This window comes from Squalius cephalus (assembly GCF_949319135.1).
Source record: "Squalius cephalus genome assembly, chromosome: 1".
Classification (NCBI taxonomy): Eukaryota; Metazoa; Chordata; class Actinopteri; order Cypriniformes; family Leuciscidae; genus Squalius; species Squalius cephalus.
The window spans coordinates 18,754,847-18,777,413 of NC_137122.1; the positions used below are offsets into that span (position 1 = coordinate 18,754,847).

The following is a 22,567-nucleotide window of genomic DNA, read 5'->3' on the forward strand; positions in this document are numbered from 1 at the left end:
CGAGGTGGGTGGAGTTCTGCCAGTTGGTTGAGACCGGCTTCTTAGGCGGTGGGCCAAGTCCGTCTATCTCGTTTAGTTTTTGATTTGACAGTTACTCAGCAGCTGTGTGGCTCATTTTTGTCTGAATGAATAATTCACAAAAAGATTAATGATTGTTTCCAACGCCAATTGTTGCACATTAAAGTATAAAAATAGATTTCATTTCGCTAGCTGATCACAAACGTTGGCCGGAGTGAGATCCAATCAACGCTTGTGTTGTTACCTTGTTGAATAGATTTGGCCAATCACGTTATTCGTTGAACCGGCGTCGCGTCAGTTTTGAGTCTAGTACAGTCTACAACCCAACGTGAAGAGACCGGTGTGTCTCGGCAAGACAACGTCAAGGTAAGATTTGTTTTACAATGATTATACACCCCTATATCTTAATGCTTTTCATATAAGTTGTATTTAAGACTGCAAGGCAAGCTATAGTTCGCCGTGAATATATGCGTTGTCGTCAGTGATGCGCGGGTCAATGTGCACCCGACCGGCGTTTTCAACTAACCCGCCCGCAACTCGGACCGCAAAAAACGAAAAAGAAAATATTGTACCCGACTCGCTTCCTGACCCGCATTTTTTTTTAAGTAGCTATAATGCTCATCGTAGCTCTGAATATAACTTAATATTCTAATTTTGTCAAGAATTATAAAAAATCGTCAATATAAGCTCATAATTTGTACTAAAATAGTCTAAAAGTTTAGTTTTAAAAACAATTTTAAAAAGCTGGCTATGTCTATTTTGATGTTTCTGCGCAAGTTCAGCAGACAGTGAGGTTCGGGTTTGTTCCGATCAGAGCTCGTGAGCGGAGAGCGCATTTCTGAATATTCCGCTCCGCTCACGGTCGCTCGCCCAACCCAGATGGCCTGCTGTTTCGAAAATATGTGGAATAAGGGCTGCCTCCGACTATTTTTTTTTCTTGTCGACTAGTTGTTCATTTAAGCAATTCGTGGACAAATCGCCCCTTTATATTAAATTAATTACTTAAAGGCTAGCCTAAAGGAATAAGCGTAATGACCGCACGCTTAAAGCTTGCCACAAAGAACCGGTTGAAGTAATGATTATGAATGTGTCTAAATTAGCAAGGAGACATTTAATTGTTTAGTAATAAACTGGTGTTTTCTGTGTCGCTGCAAAGATGAAGTTGACAATGCGGAGATTGCGGACTCGCCATGAACGCCAGAGAGAAATGTACATTTCATATGGATTAGCCTACATAATCAGAGTATAGCCTATTTATTTTGGTTTGAATATTTTCGTTTAAAAGTAGACATTTCAAGATTTCTGTAATATATAGCCTATATTTATCAAATCTGTGAGGCACAAGTTGAGTTTCGGCGCCCTCCAGTTCACATGCAGTGATCGCGTACCGGTGCCTTATTTTGTCTGCTATATATTTGCTTCTTATTTAATAAATACGGGCAATTGATTGATAAAACATTGATCAAAATTAAGATACAATTTATACAAAACGAAAATCTTTTTAAAAGAGTTTTCTATAAAACAAAACTTAATGACGTCGTCAAAATCATGTTTTACCAAAAACAGCGCCGTTGCTAGGAGGGCGTCAGCGCCTCTGCCTCTCAGCGCCTCTGCCTCACGAGTGGATGATAGCCCTAAAGACGCCTAGCAATGATATACCTTTAGTGGTAGTATACCTTTAGTTAAGTTATCGCAGCGCGCTAAGAGACAATGTTATCGGAAAATGCAGCCCAGGTATATTCATAATGGAGATTCCAAAGCTCTCTTCTTTGGTCAGAACCATGGAGAGCGATCGCGGATTTACTTTTACAATGCAACACAATATTTAAAGAGCATCAAGCTATTAAAATCTATATTATGTATACGCACAGATAATATAACAGTAGGCTATATTAGTCAATATTTTTTTATTAGGTTAAGCAGTGATTGGATAACGTTTTTTTATTTTATTTTTATTTAACGTTTTTAATTAAAGGCCCACCCACAATTGGTCTGGCTTATCCAAAACTGGAATCCTGGCGCCGTGCCTGGTTGGTCGTGCCAGTTTTGTGGTTATCAAATGTGTAAATAGCATCGCAAGAAGTAGCCTACACATGACAAAGCCAGCACTTTGGTCATCATCTTTCATTATTTCGGCAAATGTCTCCCACACTTTGCTCTTTCTATTTGTGTATTTGCGGAGCTTCCACTCCCCAGTCTTCACCTTTTCTCTTGCCGCCTCCATCTCTACCTGCAGACTGAGCTCGTGCGTCATCTTCGCGCCAGTTATTCAGCCAATAAAGTGTAAATTAAATTTAAAACGTATTCATAGAAAATTGTGTCTAGAACTATATCAATTACAAAGGTTTAATTGGCATCTTTATTTCAAACGACCCGACCGACCGCGACCCGAATATCATTAAAAATATTTTTGGATGACTCGTAACCGCGGGTGACCGCAGGCACCATTTCGGATCAACCCGCGCATCACTGGTTGTCGTTGATGAGAACAGTAACGTTAGCCACGAAAGAATGTTGGTAAGTGGAGCAGTAAAGCTAGGTCTAATGGTATGCTGCTTAGGCTAATCCAAAATAATCATTCGGTACATACACAATAAACTAAGCAAAGAGTATTCAAATACGGGATAATTACGGGAAAAATTTTAAACGGGAAGACAGCAGGAAATAAGTCTGACTAAGGGAGAATCACGGGGTAAACGGGAGGGTATGTCGAGGTTGGTTACAGCAAGCTACCTAGGCTACAAGTAAGCTAGACTAATCAGCTAAAAAGAGTGCAAACCAAAATAAAGAAATGATTTCAAATCAACTTTATAGTGGTAGTCATGGGGTTATTTAAGCCAATTATGGTTGATTGTCACAGTTTATACAATGACACAATTCTGTGCATGGTAGCTTACATCTGTCAGTGGTTGGGCTTCACCTACACAACAGAACAGGTATAAGATGGAATATGGTGGAAAAATATTTTAGTTAAAGATGGCTGTTTTTGAGCTATTTAACAAAATTATTTGTGGTCAGAACTGCAGTAGTCTTAATACAAATGTCAAGATGAAAAATGTGATTGAATATTATCTAGTAATGTGCGCTTTCTGTGTTTATTTATCTGAATATAATTCAGTTGTTTATCTAACACGGACAGGACAACATCATATCTCTCCACACCCAAATGACTACAGAGGTGATCGTTGACAATCATCACATCAACAGCACCATGATGGAGCAGGTCAAGATCACAGAGTTGCTTAGTATCCACATCACAGATGACCCATCTTGATCTATCGACACCACCAACAGAACCTGGCCAAGAAATTCCAAAAACCTCTGCACTTCCTCCCACAGTTGAGGAAGGCTCATCTCCCAAAAATCCATCCTCTTAACTTTCTATAGGGGAATCATAGAGAGCCTCTTCCTTCCACCCCCACCCTCCAGTAACCTAAGGGCAGCTGATTGACTCTTGCACAAATACACTGGTAGTTTACACTATGATGCTGCTACATTGTTTTATTTTTAAATTTGCTATATATGAACATTTGACCCCACTTACACTGCCTTTGCTACTTGTCATGTCATCCACTTACACAATAATACTATATTAATTAGGGATAAGGCACGATTTTCAAATATTCGATTAGCTGATTTTATTATAGAATAGGATGTGCGGGATGATTGTCTTTAAAAAATCCCCATGTTTTAGTTGTGGTTATAAGTTGCAATCCTAAATTCACATACATTTTTTATACATTTAATAAATATATTCTTAATATTTGTTGTTTTTGTTTGTGTTTGAGCGTATATATATCAATATTAATTTTGAGACTTGAAATGTAAACTCTCAAGGGTTGGATTTCTAAATATATGTTGGTTATGTGTCTATTCAGAATGACTTCTGAGCAACAACCTTTTTTTTTTTTTTTTGGGTATGTCATGTATGCATCACTTGCATATCATTATTCATTCACGTGAAAACATGTTTAACAGTACCAGACATTAGGAAAATATGACATACGGATGTGCCGTTACAGTCAAGTCAAGTTTATTTATATAGCGCTTTTCACAATAGAGATTTTATCAAAGCAGCTTCACAGTATTAAATTAAAACAATACATCAATGTTTGTTTCTAGTGGAAAACGTCCACGTTTGGTAATGCTGATCAATAGTATTGTTGATTGATTAATTAAATTAAATATCCCCAACTGAGCAAGCCATAGGCAACAGTCCATTGCATTAATAAAAATAATTTGTGTGTAGGCTACATTGAACAGACTTTGCCCAACTTGTCTGGGAAAGGAGTTACAGGGCTTTTTACATTTGAGGCTAAACGGATAAAACAGCTAATTTTTAGCTCAGTATTACTGAACTACATTACTAAAATTACATTTTTAATGATTAAAGCAAAATTAAAATTTCAAGAACGCAGCTTCCTGGTCACTGACAAAGATTACTTTGCCTCCGCCGTAGAATCTGTGTTCATTATTTACATTGGTTGTCAAGGAAACGGGAGGTTTTCTAACATTATGATTAGTACTCCTGCTTACTTGCCGGTTTAAAAAAGTAAGAGTTTGTAAGGACATTTTGCGTCAAATGTGCAAACAACAAAGTTGGAAACAATGTCTGCAGTACTTATACGATTTTATTACATGGCCTCAGCAAAAAAAAAAAACGTACACAGCTGAGAGGTAAGTATTAAATTCGTAATTTCGAGGTCCGGGCCACCGCCTCAACCATAGACTGTAAAAAATGGTCTCAACCAACTGGCAGAACTCCACCCACCTCGCTGTCGCGCTCTCGCTCGCGCCCACACTTCATGTGATTGGCTTACAAGTAAACAATCCCCCACGTGGGGTGCGTTCTTGTGATTGGCTAAAACAAGGGAGGTATCTGATTGGTCACAGGTCATTCCCTGTTTAAAAAAAGGCATTTGTGTGTCGAGCCAAGTCAGGGGAGTCTCAAAATTCACACACAAATGCAGTGAAGTTCACAGACCGCAAGCAGTTTGTAAATCAAGATATATTTGTGTGTGCATCAGAAATACATTTCTGAATCTTGTCCTGAGCATTTGTGAATCTTGTGTGCATTTGTAAATTTTGTTTTCATTTCTGAATTGTGTGTGTATTTATGAATTTTGTGTGCATTTCTGAATTTTGTATGCATTTGTGAATCTTCTGTGCTTTTTAAATTCTGTGTGTGCATTTGTGAATTTTGTGCGCATTTGTGTATCCTGTGTGTGTATTTATGAATCATGTGTGTGCATTTGTGTATCCTGTGTGTGCATATGTGAATGCAGTTTGTGCATTTATCTTTATTGAGACTCTTCTAGCTCCATAATTTCGTTGCTTTTTGGGGTTTTCAAATTTAAAACGTCAATAAATGCTCGTTCGTTCTGCTCTCACGGAACAGATGGATTATAATATGCTTATGTAAGTTACCGTCAGATGAAATCATGCAGGCGTCGGCGCTTTTCCGTCCGTGCAATAACGTTAAATGCACATGTGAGCGCGGATTTTCTAGCACATTTACTTGCACTTCAAAGGCAATATATCTATGGTTTAACGGTTAAACCATAACCCATTTGAGAGACGGCCAACATCAGAATTTAAAATGGACTGAATAAGCTCTCTACGAACTTCAGCGATGCCGCGCTGACGGACCATGAAAGAGTGACTGACATGTATGCACATAAATCACCTTCATACACAAACACTCTCGAAGTAATACACAGTCTCACTTGTAGCCATGTCTTTTAACTATTATAATATTTCGAAGGGCAAAAATAGGAACGTTTAATTGGCTTTACATCATCAGCTAACTCGATCACGTCGAGCTAGGTGATTTCAGATAGCCATAGCCAAGCTCCTCAGCACTCACGCCCCGCCTTTTTGCCTATTTTCTGTTATCCGGGAGTGACGCAAAGCCAAGATGGCGACGGCCGGCTCCGCCCACTTTAGGCTTCAAAAATGCTCTTCAGAAACCTACGGGTGACGTCACGGACACTACGTCCATATTTTTTTACAGTCTATGCTTTGCGCATGCGTAGAAGTGCGAGAAAATAAGTCATTATTATGAGAAAGTTTCTCATTATTATGAGATGTTAAGTCATTATTACGAGAAAGTTTCTCATTATTACGAGATGTTAAGTCATTATTACGAGAAAGTTTCTCATTATTACGAGATGTTAAGTCATTATTTCGAGAAAGTTTCTCATTATTACGAGATGTTAAGTCATTATTTCGAGAAAGTTTCTCATTATTACGAGATGTTAAGTCATTATTTCGAGAAAGTTTCTCATTATTACGAGATGTTAAGTCATTATTTCGAGAAAGTTTCTCATTATTACGAGATGTTAAGTCATTATTATGAGAAAGGTTCTCATTATTACGAGATGTTTAAGTCATAATTACTAGAAAGTTTCTCATTATTATGAGATGTTAAGTCATTATTACGAGAAAGTTTCTCATTATGAGAAAGTTTCTCATTATTACGAGATGTTAAGTCGTTATTATGATAAAGTTTCTCATTATTATGAGATGTTAAGTCATTATTATGAGAAAGTTTCTCATTATTACGAGATGTTAAGTCATTATTATGAGAAAGTTTCTCATTATTACGAGATGTTTAAGTCATAATTACGAGAAAGTTTCTCATTATTATGAGATGTTAAGTCATTATTATGAGAAAGTTTCTCATTATTATGAGATGTTAAGTCATTATTATGAGAAAGTTTCTCATTATTATGAGATGTTAAGTCATTATTATGAGAAAGTTTCTCATTATTATGAGATGTTAAGTCATTATTATGAGAAAGTTTCTCATTATTATGACTTAAAGAATCTTTATTTTTTTACTCAATGTGGCGGAAACGGGCTTCCATACGATTCACACGTGAATGACGATTTGCACATTCACATTCAAGGATTAACTCGTACATTTTAAACATTCAAAGGTTTTTGTGCACAGTTGTATTTCTACGAATTGTGTTTTGCATTTGTGAAATATATTTTATGAATATATAATTTTATTTTGTGCACGTGAATTGCTTTTTGTGAATGTATATTTTTTTCACGCACGTGATTTTTTTTTTTTGGGTACGTGAATTAGGTTTCATGCATGTGAAACTGTCTACGCATGTATGAATTATGTTTTTTTGCGTGAATAATATTTGAGACTAATCTGCTTCCATAGAAACTAGCGATGGAAAACACCAACAAAGGCAAAGCATAAAACGTACTTGCATGTTGTGGTTCATACATCATCTTCTTTTAAAGTGGGAACTGCTCCATCTTTCAGGACAAACTTTTTTTGTGAATCCGGTGTGAACTCGCTTAGATCCACGTTATGACTCTAATGCAACTCTTCCTCTTCTCAACTTGGGTGTGTGTCTGTAATACAGCTGTATAGTACTAGCCCTGAGTGAATTGATATACTTATTATGACCGCCGCTATAGAGCTGGTAAGTCCCGCCCCTTCCGTAAAACCCCGCTGGACCTCAAAGTTGAAAAATCGTCAATGCAAGTGAATGGGAGAAAATAATTATTTTCTGGTCCCGTTTGAATTGTGCCATGAATGTGAACATATGTTGTCAAATGCGGCGCGCTGTAGCCGTAGTTCTGTCGTCAATTAACTCATGTAAGAATCAAAACGGCGATTAAAGCGGTCAAAACTGCATGTATTTGTTATGCATGTGTCACATTTGTCTGGATTAAAATATTCTGCTATGTGAGATCACAATATAAGGCACAGATATGTAATGATATCCAAATAAATGTGAGCACTGTGCGATAGACATTCATTTTGCGTTAATTTGTAAAGGACAAACAAAAATGGATAATTTTTAAATCCATAAAAAAACTTAATTTTACATTCTGGCAACATTACATTATGAAAAACATAACATTTTACATTATGTGCTGTTGACTTCCGCCTTGTTCACATTCTTGCACATGGGGATTCAAAAGAGAACTTTTGTTTTCCTTTTTAATTTAGGTATGATAGAACTGTTGCAATTATTTATTTTGACAACTAATATAGAAAGTTAAACTTTTTTTTGACAAACTCAGAATTGTTTGAAGAGTTCATTGATTATATAAAACGTATTGAAGGTTGAATAATATTTGGACTACAGTATTATCTGCATGTTATCTCATCCATGAAGATGCAACAATGTAGAACAAGTATTAGAGATTTTGAGAACTAGAACCAAGCTAACTGAGCAAGCTGAACTTTAGCTATAGTGTGTGCCCTTTTATTACTATTTAATTAATTTTAACATGAGGTGGTGGGTAATAAAAAAATAAAAAAATCACTCATGTATTCCATGATTCCTAATTCACTACTATCTCAATTACAATTAAGTACAAAATAACTTTATTCAGTTGTGTAGGCACTAAAACTATGGAAGCTTGTTTCCGCCACTGAATAAAACATTTTAAAAGATAATTGCGACTTTTTATCTCACAATTGCGAGTTTACATCTCGCAATTCTGACTTTATTTCTCAGAATTGCGAGATATAAAGTCAGAATTGCGTGAAATAAAGTCAGAATTCTGAGATATAAAGTCAGAATTCTGAGATATAAAGTCAGAATTGCGTGATATAAAGTCAGAATTCTGACTTTTTTTCTCGCAATTGCGACTATATATCACGCAATTCTGACTTTATATCTCAGAATTCTGACTTTATATCACGCAATTCTGACTTTATAACACATAATTGCGAGTTTATATCTCGCAATTCTGACTTTAAAACACGCAATTGCGACTTTATTTCACGCAATTCTGACTTTATATCTCGCAAAGTTGAAAAAAAGTAAAAAAATAAATAAACAGAGCTCCTCTGTCCCTTATTTCTAAAGGCATTATTGTCTCGTGAGATCTGGGGTGCGTTTCCCGAAAGCATCGTTGGCCAACTATGGTCGCAAGTTCATCGCAATGTCCATTGAACTCTATTGGTAACGACGGAACTTGCGACCATAGTTGGCCAACGATGCTTTCGGGAAACGCACCCCTGATGCGATATTTTGGCTGTTGTGGACGATCATTGTAATAATGCAAATGAGGGGCGCATTGATTGGTGGCAGGAAGGAGGGGGGTTGACACCGCAGGTAACGCTTCAGCATATCATTCCAAAAATGGTAAATGGACTGCATTTATATAGTGCTTTCACAGACCCAATGGCCACCAAAGCGCTTTACAATATTGCCTCACATTCATACACCGACGGCGGTGTCAGCCATGCAAGGCGATCCAGCTCGTCGGGAGCAGCTGGGGTTAGGTGTCTTGCTCAAGGACACCTCAACACTTGGTCAGGTGGAACCGGGGATTGAACCACCAACCTTCCGGTTTGTAGACAATCTACATGAACCACTGAGCCACTGCCGCCCCGAATGACATCATGGCGCAAGTTGTGAATGAACCCGACCTGGCTGCGACCATCTTGGGAGAGACAAAAACATTTCCATGTTGATTCTGGCAGTCAACAACAGAGCAACTCACATGTGCACCACGTTTCTGCATCTTTCACGGTCGAGTGCGTACTTCGAATCGGAATTCAGTAATGGCGGCGCTCGACTGAATATGAGGGGGAGAGGGGCAGGGCGGGCTTCCTGCAGCATAGGTCTGCGGTGTCCATATATGGTATATCCTGCGCCGACTTGACAATTAACATCACGTATTTGAGTGCGCGTGCACGTGGGCTGGTTGATGAACCCAGGGGTAAACAAACGCAGTTTTAAATATCGGCTTCCCGGCCAGTGTATAATCGTTAGGCAATCATAACATAAATTTTTTCTAGTGGAAAAGTGAAAATTACAGGTCATGACTCCTTTAAAATAAAAAGGAATTACAAAAAGGAATTAATTAAAGAGTTGTTAAAATAATAAAATAACCAGAAATTAGTAAAGAGTGTAAGGAATTATAAAACCAAAAAGAAGTGCATGTCAGTGAGATGACTGACATTTTATTGCCCAATTACGTGAAGTTTATGTCGAAGTCCCGCCCCACCACATAGTTGCTGTATGGAGGAAGCCATTTTCTTTTCTCTGGGTGACTAAAGAAAAAAATATCTGAGAACCTATAATGAATGACATATTCCTTTACAGAACAACTCACAGAAATCGACTATGAGCCAGTTTTAGAAATTTTTGGAAGAAATTACTTTATTCACTGTAGCAATTCAAGGACAGATGTAGCCTACTGGTATTTCTAAAAATAAGTGTTACAGTATAACCATCAGGACGGCAGTGATGTGTGAACTGAATTTGATGACAGTGACACTGACACTAGTGTGTGACAGTGAAGTTATAGACTGTTTTCGTAGTAACGCTTTTCGGGTTTAGCACTTTGCAGACGGTCCCTTCGGATCTGTCTCTGTGCCGCCTGCGCATAGAGATCAATGTATTTTGTCCACTGCGAGGGAAAGCTCGTTTGGAGGAAAATTAAGTTGTAGCTGCTTGTCTACATTACTACGAATAAAAAGAGGTGTTATTTGTGCAGTAACAACGTTTAGCTCACGAGTTATTGACCCGGGAAATTCGAATCTGTGAATTTACTGCCAACTTTACTCAAATGTCGAAGTTTTCTGAGGTAAGAGCAGTTCACGGTATTTCTCACATTTACAAAACCATCAAACACAATTAAATACAGTTTGATTAAGCGACGAGCTCATTTCTGTATTGTTTGCATCGATCAGCGCGATACTTGTGCGTCTTTTCTGGCGTCTTAAACATCCCAGCTAACACACGACGTCGCAGTTACGTAATTTATTCGTACTTTTTGGTAATTTCATGACTTACCAACTGACAACGTAACTACAACGTCGTATGCTCGGAATTTCATTACCATCATATTACCAAACCACAACGCCGTCAGTACGTCCTCCTAACGTTATAAGATAACCAACTACGTTCCAGATACGTACTCTATTCGTAATAACTTGGTAATTTCATGATTTACTGGCAACGGAACTGCAACGTCACGGGCCCGTAATTTCATTACCATCTTATCAGACTGCATTTCTATGAAATATTTTATTTGTTTCAATTGTTTGTTTAGTATTCCGTACTGTACGTTTGAAATACGTTCATTTTATTCAAGTAAGGTTATAATTTTAGATGTTTATGTTTGTAAATGTTGCGTGGCTTTGACTTTTTAATGGGCGTGCGCGTGAACCTTCGAGTCGCCCTCAAACACTAGAGGTGGGCAGATCGATCTGAAGTATCGATACTATCGATACCGACGTGGTATCGAAAAGGATCGATCCTCACATAAAAATATCGATCCAAATGTGTGTTTTTTTTACCAGTCATTTTTATTAATTTATCACGCAATTCAGTGCGTAAAATAAGCTTCTAAGTGAAAAAATAAGCGAACGTTAGCAGATAATTGTGTAGGAGAACTTTTTCTCCTAGTCATTTGGATACAAGACGAAACCAATCAATCACAGAGAGCGTTCGATGCGCTTCGCTGAGCTCACAGGACCAGTGTGTTTGAGAAACGAAGCCTTGCTTAGATGACAGATAAACAATCGGGAGTTATTTCGCAATAAACAAACCAAAAGTGTACATAACGTTTCAAAATGTTGACGTCAGTAAGATTTTTTAATGAAATTAATATTTTTATTCAACAAGGATCGATGCATTAAATTGATCAAAAGTGACAGTCAAGGGTTTTTCACTGTTAAAAAAAATCTACTTCATATAAATGCTGTTCTTTCAACTTTGTTCATCAAATAATGTTGCATGTATCATGGTTTCCACAAAAATATGAAACCGTTTTCAACATTAATAATAATAAGAAATGTTTCCTGACCAGCAAATCAGCATATTAAAATGAAATATCATCATGACTGGAGTAATGATGCCGAAAATTCAGCTTTGATCACATTAATAAATTACAGTTTACTATGGCATAGAAAACAGATTGCCTATGTTAAATTGTAATATTACAGTTTTTACTGTATTTTTGATAAATGCAGAAGAGAATTAAAAATCTTACAGACCCCAAACTTTTGAACAGTAGGCTAGTGTACAATAGTACTTTTACTATAATTAGGGTAGTTTTGTAAAAGTCACTGACTAATTACAGGCGAGTTGAGAGCACAAATCACAAAATATTTAGTAGTCATGAAAACATATTCAGATTTAGCATATTAATGATGCATTCACCTCATAAATCATGACACACTGCTCTAGCACAGGAAAGTGCATACAAGTTCAAGTGCATGCTTTTAAAATGAAAAAGTATTGGTATCGGTATCGATATCGGCGATACTGGCCCTGTATTTACTTGGTATCGGATCGATACCGAAATTTGCAGTATCGCCCACCTCTATCAAACACTGGAGCGGAGATGAGTTGCCATAGAAACGGCGCGTCACCGACCGCCCCACTGACTGCAAATGACAAAGCGGCAGAACTCCGTCTCTCGCTGTTGTTTTCACTGCTTTCAGGTGAGTTTAGTCTCTAAAATCACACAAATAATACACACAACTGTTCTTGACACTTCTCGTACTTGTAATTGATACGCTTCTGTTGAATATTTGCTTTATAGAAATGGTTTAGTGTCTTAGGAAAAAGTCCGTTAGCATCTCAACCGTTTTCAGAAGAGATAACGTTATGCTAACTTCATAGCTTGAGCTTTTGATATGAAAGTTTAGGATTTTAATCACATCTTATGGGTAGATGAGAGGTTTTGATAGTTTTGTAAAAAAATAAGTTAGTTTGGAAGTGAGCTAATTTATTTAACATAAACGTACTCGATGACGTCACTTAACGTTACATGGAGTGTGAAAATTGGCTGAAACTAGCTCAATGGTAAACACAAATTGATAAAACTAGTTCTGTGATTTCAGCATCAACAAAATAATCCTTCTACAACAGAGGGAAGCTCCACGATTTCAATATTTCTGAAGAAAGCTGCTGCCAGAGAAGTTGGAAACAGGTGAAGTGAGGAAGCTCATTAAATAACTTCATATCCATTTTCTCACAATATTTTGTCACCTACTGTACATCACCATGCATCTGTTATTTTAAATTCTCATATTTACATTTACATTTATTTGTTTAATTTATTTTAAGAAAGTTTTGACATCCAAACTTAAGTGAAACTGTATGAGCAATATGAATAAGTGAATAAGTAAAACTAAAAACGTAGATGAAACATTTAAGATTATTATCAGTGTTGAAAACAGCAGTGCTGCTTCATATTTTTGTGTTTTTCAGGGTTATTTGATGAATGAAAGAAAAAAAAAAGCATCATTTATTTGAAACAGAAATCTTTACTCTCTCTTCTGGTCAATTTAATGCATCCTTGCTGAATAAAATATGATTTTTATTTTTACTCTATTGAACCCAAACTTTTGAACAGTAGTGTATATGTTGGGTCTATTTACAATGAATCCTGGAGAGAGAAAAAAGAAAATGGATTAAACTTTTACATTGGTTTACACAAAAAGATTAATCAGCACAACTGTTTTCAACATTGATAATACTCAGAAATGTTTAGGACGTTTGCATTGTAAGAATGTATAGTATTCAAATATTAAAATGCTGACTCGTGAGGCCATGTTTTCTTTTTAAAATCAGATGATTTCCTATTAATTCAATAGAATGTAAGGGAATAACTCTAGAATAACCTTTCTGATAATATTTGGGGCCCAGAAACACTATCCTAATTTAAATCTAAATTAAAGACATCTCTTTAGCCAAGCATTCAATTAACACATCTCATAATCTTGCACTATATGATGAAATAGTAAAAAGTGCACATGACCATCTTTTGCCTGAAATAATATGAAGTCAAGTCAAGTCAAAGTCAAAGCTTTTATTGTCATATGCACAATCAGGAAATAGAATTTCCATGTACAATGAAATTCTTTCTTTGCTGTCCACATTGAATGCCCAGCAAAATACATTAATAAAGACACAGACATACACACAGCAAAATTTTTAAAAAGAATGTCATAAAGATAAAAATTAGGCTATAAAAGTATTAAAAAAAAGTGCATATGCAATGTGCAAATTTATATTAAAGTGCAATTTTTAAAGTGCAATTTAAGTGCAGCTCCTTGATAGTACCAGAAATAACTGCAACAGATGTGCGGTTGTTATAGTTATTAAACTCTGGCTTATCTGTTTAAAAGTCTGATGGCTGATGGATAAAATGAGTTCATGAGTCTGGAGGTTCTGCATCTCACACTGCTGTACCTCCGACCGGACGGTAGAAGTTTAAACAGTCTATGCTGGGGGTGGGTATGGTCTTTAATGATGGAAACAGCCCTCCTTTGGACTCTGCAATGGTAAATGGCCTGCAAAGTAGGCAGCGAAGTCCCGACGATCTTCTCAGCCGTCTTCACTACTCTCTGCAGACGTTTACGGTCCTTAGTAGTTGTGTTTCCATACCACACAGTGATGCAACTTGTAAAAACGCTCTCCACAACACAGCTGTAAAAGTTCTTAAGAATCTTAGTTGACATACCAAACTTCCTAAGTCTCCTCAGAAAGTACAGTCGTTGTTGTCCTTTCTTGACAAGTTGTGTTGTATTCAGTGTCCAGGTAAGGTCTTCACTAATATGGACCCCGAGATATTTAAAACTGCTCACCCTCTCTACTTCCAGGTCTTTGATGAATAGTGACTGATGAGTTCTGCTCTTTTTCCTCATATCCACTATCATCTCCTTTGTCTTATCTGTGTTTAGAGTAAGATTGTTATCCTTACACCATGTAACGAGACTGGCCACCTCCCTCCTGTAGGCTGTTTCGTCCCCGCCAGTGATGCGTCCTATTACTACAGTGTCGTCAGCGAACTTTAAAATAACGTTGTCTTTGTGGGAGGCAACACAGTCATGTGTAAACAGTGAGTAGAGGATAGGACTAAGAACACACCCCTGGGGGGGTGCCCATTTTTGTAATGATAGGAGCTGAGGTCCTATTCCCAATCCTGACCGACTGTGATCTGCCCGTCAGGAAGTTCAGGAGCCAGTCACACAGGTTAGGATGTAATCCAAGTGTAAACAGTTTATATGTGAGTTTCTGCGGGATGACCGTATTGAAGGCGGAGCTATAATCAATAAACAGCATCCGAATATATGTATCCTTATCTTCCAGATGAGAAAGTGAAATATGAAGAGCATCGGAAATTATATCTGAGGTGGATCTGTTTGAGCGATATGCATACTGCATGGGGTCCAATGTCTCCGGCATACTGCTCTGAATGTGGGCCAGCACCACTCTCTCAAAGCACTTCATAATGATTGATGTGAGTGCTACTGGTCTATAGTCATTCGGGCAGGTTGGCGAGCTCTTCTTAGGAACGGGGACAATAGTTGTGGTTTTAAAGCAAGTAGGAACAATTCTCTGACAGAGGGAAAAGTTAAAAATTGATGTAAATACATCCGTCAACTCTGTGGCACAAGCTCTGAGGGTCCGCCCAGTGATGTTGTCCGGTCCTGCTGCCTTGCGAGGATTAATCCTCCTCAGTGCTTTGAGTACCACAGTTGATGAAACCGTAAAAGGGGGAGAGGAGTGTTGAGTTGTCTGGATGTGTGGATGACTCCACTCTGTGTGGACACTAGAAGTCTCAAAACGAGTAAAAAAAAGGTTTAGTTCATCCGGCAAGCTGTCCGTAGAGCTGATAGTACCCGTGATGGTCTTATAGTCTGTGATATGCTGCAGTCCCTGCCACATCCGTCCAGAATCAGCAGTAGAGTAGAAACTGTCCAGCTTCTCTCTGTAATTTCTTTTGGCTGCTGTTATGGCTCTTCTCAGTCCATACTTTGCAGCTTTATACTCTGTATCATTGCCAGATGCAAATGCAGAAGACCGTGCATGCAGCATGTTTCGTACCTGGCCATTTATCCAAGGCTTCTGATTTGGGAACTTCCTGACTTTTATGGTGGGTATGATGTTATCAGCACAAGTGCTAATATACCCAGTCACATACTCGGTATAGTCTTGGATGTTGACAGAAAGATCCTCCTGGGTAGCTGCAACTTTAAACACATCCCAGTCTGTCAGTGCAAAGCAGTCCTGCAGAATGACCTCAGTCTGTGGAGTCCAGTGCTTAATTTGTTTGATGACAGGATTTGTTTGTTTGAGTCTTTGTCTATAGACCGGGTACATAAACAAAGAAATATGGTCTGAGAGTCCAAAATGGGGGCGTGGTGCAGCCCTGTATGCACAACGTATATTACTGTAGACATGATCTAATGTGTTTTTATCACGGGTAGGAATGTTCACATGTTGATAATATTTTGTGAGCACAGTCCGTAAATTGCACTGATTAAAATCACCAGCGGCAATAAAAACAGCATCGGGGTTAGCCGTCTCTAATGCACTAAAAACATCATGAAGCCTTCCGAGTGCTGCCGCGGAGTTAGCTCGCGGAGGGATGTAAACAGCAGCTAAAAACACAGCAGTGAATTCCCTCGGCAGATAATATGGGCGACACTTCAGCATTAAAAACTCCACATCTGGTGAGCAGTGTTTATGAACAGTCTGTATATTTTTGCACCATGAATTATTAATGAACACACACACTCCTCCCCCTTTGGTCTTACCAGAGGCTGCAGTCCGATCTCCCCGGTGCACGGAGTGAGTCTGTAGCTGGACTGAGGATTCCGGTACTTTCTCTGAGAGCCAGGTCTCGGTAAAAATCAGAGCACAACACTCTCTTACTTCCCGTTGTGATGTAATCCTTGCTCTCAGCTCGTCCAATTTATTTTCTAAAGATCGCACGTTAGCTAATAAAAGACTGGGTAGTGGTGGCCGGTTAGTACGGGCTTTTAGCCTAACATGGAGTCCTCCCCTCTTGCCTCGCTTGCGTCGCCGTCTCCGGAGCACTCTCCTCGGATCAGCCTCCTCACCCAGACTCGGTGCTTCCAGGCCTACCCGGGAGTGGTGGCGAGAGTTTCGGGAGCGAGTAAAGAGTTGTAGCTCCAGTGGTATAACAGCAGTACATTTAAAGCGGTTGGCTGAATTTGCAATGTCCAGTAATGCTTGCCTGTTATATGTTAAAATTGCATCACATTTATGCATTACAAAAAAAGCAAAAAACAAACAAAGATAAAAGAAAATACGGCATTCAAAAGTGGAGCGAGCAAACACGTCTGCCACGTCTGAACAGCAGCAATGCTAATCTTTCTCCTGTTGTCTCCCTGTTTCTACCTCAGGATGCTCAGCATATTTTACTAGAGATTACAGCAGCTCCAGTTCGGATCCAGCCTCACTTGGGAAGACTTCTAATGACATCAACACTCTTGAAGACAATGTGTTTAAACAATTTTCAGATGTTAAATGATATTTTAAAGTGTTGAAACTAATTTAAGTTATGTCAGGTGGTACAGCAAAAATATTATGTATTGTAGTTGTACCACCTGACATGGAAAGTGTACCACCAACCTACCCATACTTGAAATTAGCAGTTTTTATCAGTATTTGAAAGAGCTCTACAAACTTTTTTCACTCTGCAAAAGAGATCAGTTAGGCTCCTCTGGATGATGCATTATCATGTTTACTGTTATTACCTTGTAAATTCATAATAACATTTGAGAATATACAAATGGCGGACAAAAGTTTCTCAATTATCTCAACAGCTTTAAAACTACTGATATTTATAAAAAACAATTAAATGAAAGGCTTCAAACCTAAAATGATGGAATAGTTTTTATTTTGTTATTATTAAGACACCATTTTAAATTGTTTTCTTAATCTGTTTATTTGTTCGGACAGTTGCACCACCACCTGACATTTTAGGAGTTTAATGCTGCCTTCAGGAATAATCAATAGGCCTAGTTTCCTAGTTAAAAAAAAAAAAGGACATTGTAATTATGACTTCAGAAGAAGAAAAGCAAATGTATTATTAAATGTACAAAAAAAATGATTTCAAACTAAGGTTTTATAGAATATAGTGATACATGTCATTAAGTTACCAAATTATTTTAAAAGGAAATAATGCACTTGCCACAACATAACTTTGTGACAATGTTTAGAAAAATATACAAGCGATTTTTAAACAAAACTGTCTGCTTATACAGATTCTATCTTTCAGTGCTAATTGCTTTGTGTATTTAAATGTTAAATGGGAAAACACTCAACTGTTCTTTTTTCTTGCATTTTTCTTTTCTTATTCTTGCTTTGTTATTAGGGCCACCAAAATGAAGACGTGTAGGAGTAGTTTGATGTTCAAGCTTTTGAGGAAAATCTTGTTCATTTAAATGTATAACCTGTTTGCAAACTGTTTTTGCTGTTTGTGCTTTGTTCTATAGTAAATGAACTGAATTAACCAAATTTTGAGTCTGTATATCGTTCATATGTCGTTGAAAAAGTCTCTAAAATAGTTTTGGGCCAATGAGGACAAGTTAAATTAGACCACTGCATGTCCGCCCATATTATTAAAAACTAAAATGACCAACTGGTTACCAACACACGACTGTCGATCCACAACGTTGCCACGACGTCGCCGTTACCTGCTGACAACGTTACAAAGTTACGTCGTGACAACGAATCCAGGAATTTCACTTTTCCGGTTGCCACGACGTAACTAATTACGTCGCCACGACGAAAGTTTGGTCACCAGATTACGTTGCAGTTACGTAACAGTCACGTATTTGTGTTAGCTGGGATTTAGTGCAGCAGCAGCGAGCATGAGGAGAATATGTTGAGTTCATTCAGACCTGAGCGATTTTGTGTTCGTTTGTGTGATTGTCTCGTCAAATCAAAAGTCAAAGTTTGAGATCAGTGAGGGGAATTGATGGGAATCGATCTCAAATAAATTAAGTGATAATCAAATCAATCAAAAATCAAGGGTCATACTGGAACATAGACTGCTAAATGCTTTACATTGAGCCTATAAGCCACGTGAGGCATTGAATTAATACTAATAAATATGAATAGCGTTTTATTCTTGGAATATTTGGAACAAATGATCTAACTACTAGCGATTAGTGTAGTTATCATAAGATCAAATATTTAGATTAATTTGGACATATTATGTTGCTGTAATTATTTTTCTGTAGTGGTTGAAGAAGATAAGTGTCATGGTGATGTTTTATCCATGCCATAGTGTGAGAAATAACAGTAATCTTTCAATTGAGCAGTTTTATAGTCTTTTGTCATCTATCTGACTCAAATAATGTGTTTCTAACAGCAAACACTCAGAATAAAGTGAGATGATCTGATGATGATGATCCTGAATGGCTTGTTGAATGACTGTTGATAGTCTGAGGCTCATCAATATTAACAGATCTGCTGAAAACACTCTTTATTTCATGACAATAGTTCCTGTTTTCACCTCATTTATTATGCTGATGTCTTCAGATCTCCTGTAAATGGCCACTTAAAGCTCATTTCATTGGTGTCAATAGACTGGGTAATTGTTGGTAACTATACTGTACCTTTATTTCTGAGTTTATGATTTTAACTGTTTTTACCATTATTTTTATATTTGGAAGAATTTAAATTATTTAGATTATTTTCTTTAATTCTAGATACCTGTCTTTTAATGATGAAACAGAATAATGTTAGGATTAGCCATACAAATAATGAATGGATTGGCATCAGTTACTGTAGGATGAATAGATAGACAGACATAAAGGCATATATACAAACATAAGTTCAACATATAATAAATAATAATAAAATAAACAACCCACTCCACTTGAATGCTAAACGCTTGTGTTATTTCTCACAGGGTTATTCATTTGAGCTTGTGTTTCTGGTGTCCCACTTTCACATTCGCATGAATAGAAGTCAATGAAGAAAAAGTCTAGTGTGAACGCCCATTAATCATTTAAACGTTTTAGTAAAATAAATATAAATCTCAAAGTTGGTGTCAACATATGGCAGTATTGTATATTTTAATTTTAATATCATGTTAGATAATTGAGTCATTTATCAAATCAAATATATTTAAAAGTGTTTGCTAAAGAAACATGGGATTTCTGCCTATAATGTTTAAAAAAATAAAATAATTGGAAGATAGATTTACCTCATTGAAAGTTTCAAGGACATATAATCAATTTATAAAAAGGCATTCTGCAAATGATCATAATATTTTAGAAGTGATATTTATATGTTGCATAGAAGTGTAATTTATTATAATAACATACTCAGTAGGCTAATTGATATGTTTTTGATTTTGGGCAGATCAGCTCCTCCTACACCAATTACATCATCAATTAAGCTCCTCCCACAGCAGTTCGGCAATAAATGCTGTAAATTCCCATCAGCTACAAGTGAAGACGAGCATCAGAGCATCAGGAAGAGCTGAAATCTGCAAAGACTGAGTTTATTAAAGAGGACAGTGAGAACATGAGTGATCCAGAACCCTGCAGAATGAAACACACTGAAGATCCTGAAGAACAAAGAGGTTGGTGTTTATTCTTCATTCATTCATGATGCTGAAGAACATTCATGTTAGAAACATTCAAGCACTTCTTCACATTTAGATAAACAGGTAAACTATGAAATGGTACAGAATGTTCTTGTTTTTTTTTCAACAAATGATCAGTAAAGGGAGGTTTGAGACATTTTTATATTGATTGTCAACATCAGATCAAGCTAAATACTATTTTAACTTTTATATTACAACTCTTTTATATCTGGTTCCCAATTTGCAACAAAGTTACATGAATTTTAGTCATTTTCAACATTGTTTACAAAATTACATATTTTTTTAGGAATAATCAGTAAACACCAAGTTACTGATAAAGTTGTATTTGTCAAATATCATACAAGTTATTCATAGTTATAGAGATTCTTCTTACATGACTTTGGTAACAGGATTGATGATTCAACACTGTACCGTTTGTGTAAAACAGAGAATGGATATAGATTATTTTCTTGTCCTCCCATCATGCAGTAGAACGAGCCCAGATAATGGCACTTCCTGAGTGTCACAATTTTAAGAAATGCTCTGTTTTCAAAAGAAGGAAAATCATGTCAGGAGTTACAGGGTTGAGTGAAACAAGTAGGACACAGATAAAGCTAATACAATTTTTCAATTTAAAACTAGTTAAAGCCGCGGCCGCTCTACACTTTGAGCATGGGAAATTTCTACAGACAACTGCAGTGGTCGTGAAATGACATCACATTCTGCGGCAGCTTTTTTACAAACATAAATTCAACAAATAACTAATAATCCACTCCACTTGAATGCTAAACGCTTGTGTTATTTCTCACAGGGTTATTCACTTGAGCTTGTGTTTCTGGTGTCACACTTTAACAGGTATATGAATAGAAGTCAATGAAGGAAAAGTCTAATGTGAACGGCCATTAATACCTGTAATTCAAACATTTTTAGTAAAATAAATATTAATCTCAAAGTTGGTGTCAAAATATGGCAATATTGTATATTTTAATGCTGACTTTTTAAATGTTTTTATATTGTTGACTGAGGTCAACTTATGACGTTCGCTTAGTTTTTACATTCAACAACATCAAAATGAATAAGTCATAGGCTATTTTCTACCCTGGTTTTGAGCCTAGCTCCTGAACGCTCGTTTTTATGGGCGTGCCGCATTGAAGACTTGGAAGTAAACGCCCACTGCTATGATTGGATAACAGTTTTGCATATTATAATAAGTTTCATGTAATGCGTGAATCGGTGGGTGGGGCTAAACAGGCAGTGTTGAAGTAGGCGTTGATAATCTTCTGCGGAGGCGGTGTTTGACACCCTTTGACGTCATAGTTCCCCACTTTGAAAAACCTGTCGTTCGCTGTGCCTGGTGTCAATAAAAGCTTTTATTGGATTAACAAGGAAGTTGTCAGTTCTGAAACTTATAGGATATTCTTATAATACGATGACCTCTTATATGTCAAAAGCTCAAGGAAAATTTTATTTCTCAGTTCATCACCCCTTTAATATCATGTTAGATAATTGTGTCATTGATCAAATATATGTAATAGTTCTTGCTAAAGAAACATGGGATTCGGACCTATAATGTTTTTAAAATAATTGGAAGATAATTTTACCTCATTCATTTACCTCAATCAATTTTAAAAAAGGCATCAAATTATCATAATATTTTATAACATTTGTCTACTTTCTACTATTACATCAGGGCTCAATTTCATGTCATTTTAACTTTATATATCTCTCATTGAATTATTTTGATGTACTGAAAATTTAATTTATTAATTTTTTCTTTCATGTCAGACCTGATGGAAGAGAGCGATGAGAGTGAAGAACTGAGTGAAGTGGAGGAGGAACATCATGTCAAACCTGGAGAAAAACCTTTGAGTCGCACAAAGACTAAAAAGACATTTTTAAAGAAAAGAAGAGCCAAGAAATCTTTCACCTGCACTCAGTGTGGAAAGAGTTTCACAAGAAAATGTAGTCTTGAGTGTCACATGAGAGTTCACACTGGAGAGAAGCCGTTCTCATGTGATCAGTGTGGAAAGAGATTCTCATGCAAACGAAATCTTGCGCTTCACATGATGATCCACACTGGAGAGAAGCCGCATGTATGCCATCAATGTGGGAAGAGTTTCATACGATCAGAAAAGCTTAAATTACACATGAGAATCCACACAGGAGAGAAGCCGTTCTCATGTGATCA

At 37.0% G+C, this 22,567-nt stretch overlaps 1 long non-coding RNA gene across 1 annotated transcript; it reads left to right on the plus strand.

Annotated features, from left to right (window-relative positions):
* Positions 1 to 10,342: 10,342 nt before the first annotated feature.
* On the plus strand, positions 10,343 to 22,216 carry LOC307169442. Its single transcript, XR_013823138.1, has 3 exons — positions 10,343 to 10,596; positions 20,154 to 20,376; positions 22,165 to 22,216. It is a non-coding gene; the product is annotated as an uncharacterized lncRNA (long non-coding RNA).
* The last annotated feature ends 351 nt before the right edge of the window (positions 22,217 to 22,567 follow it).